At 34.5% G+C, this 4755-nt stretch overlaps 1 long non-coding RNA gene across 1 annotated transcript; it reads right to left on the bottom strand.

Annotated features, from left to right (window-relative positions):
* Positions 1-1345: 1345 nt before the first annotated feature.
* Positions 1346-3349, bottom strand: LOC146899745 (uncharacterized). The gene is made up of 2 exons (XR_015022172.1): positions 3163-3349; positions 1346-1800 (listed from the first exon to the last, which is right to left on the bottom strand). It is a non-coding gene; the product is annotated as an uncharacterized LOC146899745 (long non-coding RNA).
* Positions 3350-4755: the final 1406 nt, after the last annotated feature.

Raw genomic sequence — 4755 nt, 5'->3', positions numbered from 1 at the left:
GTCATTCATTCTCACGAAATCAAGTTATATGTGATCAAGATATAAAAAGCATTAAGAACAATTGAATTGAATAAACTAGAATTGAATTCATAAACAAAATAGAGTTTCACAGCAACATGTGTCAATTAGGGTTACAAAGATTCATCTCGGATCTAATCTCTAAGAGATTTAGCTACTCATAATCGAGTTTACAAATAGCATAATCAATGAAATAATTAAAACATACATGAATTGGTAAAAGGATGAAGAAATCGCCCTTCTAACCGTCTTCGATGTCTCAAATCGCACTTTGCTCTTCAAAATCGTAACCCTTGTTCTTCAGATTGAGTGCAGTATTTATAAAAGTCATGGGCCTGACCCATCAAAATCGCGCCGCGCCATGTATATAGGCGTGCCGCGATTTCCCTCAAACAGGGAGGATGTAATTTTGCTTCAAAAATCGCAGCACGGTTTGAAATTGGCGTGGCGCGATTTCCTTCGAACAGACTTCAATATTTAAGCTTTTTGCACTCCAGAACAGTATAAATTGCATGAGAACTCTATCAAAATGTCACAATAAGTCCTAAAAATTACGTAATGACAGCATGTCATCACAACCCCAAACTTAAACCATTCCTTGTCCTCAAGGAATTTGCTTGCAACAGTGACAAACGACAGTAAAATAACAGTTACCTGACAAAACGATAGTACCCAAAAGTTCATTCTCCTTCTAGCTAAAGATGAGCTAGTTTGACTTGTTCGCATCCACCAATTCACAACTCCACGCATTCAAATTGAAATAGGGTTCTACCAGTCGACATGCAGGTCTACATATTACCATACGCTTGAAAAGTTTCTAAACATCAATCAAAGTCAATATCATTACACACTTTTGAGGTCTTTAGGGTTATAACGGGGCTTAGGTGAAAGGTGGGATATATTTGGATAAGTAGGCTACACAAAATTTGAGTTAGGCATTCCTACGGAAGTTAAAGCACAAAATTCACACTACACCATTTATCCTTTATAACAACAATCGAAAAATGTTGCTAGAACTATGAAAAACGTTGCCTAAAGGTATAAGGGACGTTTTCCAGGTGTCTCCTATACGAGCGTCGCCTATAGTCTATGGGGACGTTTTTTCATGATCTTTGGGCACCCTATTTCAAAACGTCGCCTAAGCCCTAGGAAAAGGGGACGATTTTCAATGTCACCTAAGGCAACGATTCTCGGCTGTTGCCATACTTGACAACAGTTCATAAACGTTGCCTTAACTAATATAAATAAAATAAAAATTACACTGTAGGTCATACGTTAAAATTGATAAAATTTGATAAAAAAAATTGGATCATTCTCATTTCTATAATTTATACCATACAAATACCAATTTATAGACTTTTTTTTGTCGGCAAATAAATTTGATTGATATTAATCCAAGCTCAAGACGGACAAAAATTAGTACAAAAGTTACAAACCCAACACATGCTAAGTACAACTGAGAAACCATTATACCATATACAAATTAAACTTCTAAAAAAAAGACTAAAACTCCAAAAGCAAAAACCTAACACTTCTATATACTAAAACTTTCAGGCTTGGATAAAATAGATCAAAGAACAATAACACATCAGTAGGACTTGGAGGCACCAGAGCAAGTTAAACGGACACGCCAGCCACGCATCAGCATCATAACAATTAAGCTACCAACTGAAACCAACAACTTAGTACAAGGAAAACCATAGCTGCCATCAACAAGCAACACACCAACTGCACTGAAGTTTGCAACACAAACACGTCAACAAATCTTGCCTTACTTACTTCCTGCACAACAAAGGAATCGGATAAGAAAAATTCGCGTACATATGTTTAGTGGAATCAAATGAATCAAAATTTGACATATACTTATGTCACCCTGTCGGTATGTACCTGTCATGGAGCCTAGTTATTCAATATGCCAAAACTATTAAATTATAGAATTAGAGTCAAGTCATTTCATGATAAAAGTAACTAATTCTTAAGAAACTTTATTTCAATGCCTTGTTAAGAAATTGAGCTACCGTTTTATGCAAAATCATGTCATCCAACATCTCAGTAGACTAAGCACACTTATATTCTTCTCCTTGGATTTTTTATCCTTAAAAAGTACATATATAAACGGAGGTAGAAAACAAAACACTGTCAAATAATTTCATTAAGACATAATTAATAAAAAAATCCTGCACTTTCAACAATTTAATGCCTAGATAATCTTATTGAAATGGACATGAATTTAGTAGGAACCAAAATCTCTATTAAAAGAATTAGTGAAAAAGCAATACCTGAACTCAACAATGCAGAGAAGCAAGAAAGCATCAACTCTCGATACGTCGAAAGAACATACCAACTCAAAGAAGCAAAAATGCAAAAACGATGCAAATACCGCAAACATAGAGCATGTTGAAAACAGAGTTGCTACTGTTTGTTGAAAGAAGCTAATTAACTTGAAGCTAAATGCTTTGTGGAAAGCAGTGTTGCTACTCGAAAGTACTTTGTTTAAGAGCATGTGTGGACAAATAAATTACATCAACCAATGGACAAATAAATTACATTATCCATTTAGAAAACAAGTTCAAGGGTGTTTAAGATGAGTGTCTCTATATAACATGAATTAGATAAAATAAGGGCAGCATCAAATTAGTAAATGAAATCCATTCAACATATAACAACAACATCCAATAATTGATTTCAAGGAAACATAAAAGCTACAAAATGCTGCTTTAGTTAGAATCGATTTCAAGATTCAGAATCAATTCCATAGCTGAGATCCAAACAACCTCAATCTCAGTCAAATCACGGTAGATGGCTGCAAACGTGTGTTTGCTGTTGGTGGCCGTGAAACCAAACATGGACTACATTACACCAAAGCAGAAAATCCACTTAAAAGCTAAAAGAGGTTTCAAGAAATCATCATAACCCTTATGAATAGAATGTTAATTAAGGTCTGAAACTCTAAATACACCTTTTTACAGATCTAAGAGGCTAAGATTACTTCACCAATTACTATTAAAAACATAACATCAGCTTGCTAATCTAAGAGGCTAAGAGTGAAAAAACGATTCAAACGTACAACCCATTTAAAACATAACACCAATTTATAAATCTAAGACACTAAGAATCAAAAAGATTGTGAGATGTTGAGCATACCCTGATATTCGAAGGAATTGGGAAATCAGAATGGATTTAAGGCGGACGTGAAATTGAAGGGATATGAGGCGCAAAGAGAGAAATTGAAGGCAGTTGGGCGTGAACCTGAAGGGGATTGAGCCTCGCTTCATAGAAAGACATGGAACTGAGTTTCTTGTGTTCTGTACGTGATTTTCATTTTGATAGATCTGAAGTGATTTTCTTATCTTTTAATAATTGTACCAATATGTATTATAATATTATAATATTATATTATAGATAACTATCAAAAAACTATATAATGTTCCTTCAAAAAAAACTATATAATGTTTATGTTTTGCGTCAAAAATATAATGATAATGTCTAAGGTTTTTTTTACAATAGTCTAATGTCTATGTTTATTAATAATATTTTTTTTTGAAGGAATGTTTATTAATAATATTAATTATTGTTATACTATTCGTCTACGTTTGTCCGCTCTTTTTATCGAGTTATTAGTTTTTAGGAAAATAGGAGACGGAAAAATTAATTTAGGAAAATGGGGTATCAAAAGTTGGAAAATATGGGATGATATCATGGAGTTCAGATCCGCTCCAGTGCAAATTTGCTCCAGTTTTGCGGGTCCCTTCACAGTTGCGTGACACGTGGCGACTTAAAAATCAACAGTTGAGATTTTAAAAAATAAAATCAACATTCCACTGTTTCTTGATATTCTGATTTTTCTTCTCCTACTCTTTTAATTCACCGCCGCTACGTCTCTCACGACTACCTGGTTCAGACGTGCCCCGGTTCACTCCTGCTCATCATCACCACTGGTTCAACTGGTTCAAATTTAATCAACACCTTCACCGGTTCAAACACCAACCGTGTCTCTACCAAAACACTTTCCTTCTCCGTCACCGGCACTGACACCAACGTCAATTTCTGTCCGCCATGCACCATCGAGATTTGTTCAACAACAATCACACAGCATGACACTCGATTTCACGAAGCCAAACAATGTCGTTTTGAGCTCAAACACGAAAAAATCCATGGTTAAGCTTGAATTCTCGAAGGATACGGCAACGTTTAGCGTTTTGTTAGGTTCATCGTTTATGTCATCTGTTATTACCGGTGATGGAAGCGTTAACGGGAAACAAGGATCTTTGATTTTTATCAATCCGACGGTGAACACTCCGATGACGTTTCAGGGTCGAATAAGTGCCACTGTGTTAAGAGAAGAACAACATAGGAAGAGGATTCGTGCGACATGTGGATGGGTATCGTTGAGAAGATGAAGGAACAATAGAATGTTAATTTTATTATTTTTGATATCAACTGTTGATTTTTGTAATTGCCACGTGTCAGCAATCTAAAAGAAAACTGGAAAACTGGAGCATATATGGACTGGAGGAGATCTGAACTCAATATCATGATTAGGTTTACGTGAAGTGAATGAAATTGGGAAAGTTGTGTACCTGTGTTTCTATAATATTAACCATAAAATATACTCATATATTATATTATCATTATGTGTAAGATATATTTTATTTTTATTTTTATTTTATTAATTTTTTTTATCAAATTTTATTAATTCTACCGATAAAATATACCTCTATATTATATATATTTTTG

This window comes from Medicago sativa, chromosome 8, assembly GCF_051527215.1.
Source record: "Medicago sativa cultivar Bolivia chromosome 8, Bolivia_mono, whole genome shotgun sequence".
In the NCBI taxonomy this organism is placed as follows: Eukaryota; Viridiplantae; Streptophyta; class Magnoliopsida; order Fabales; family Fabaceae; genus Medicago; species Medicago sativa.
Note: the sequence above shows the minus strand (reverse complement) of the source record. Positions and strands in the feature narration are given on the sequence as shown.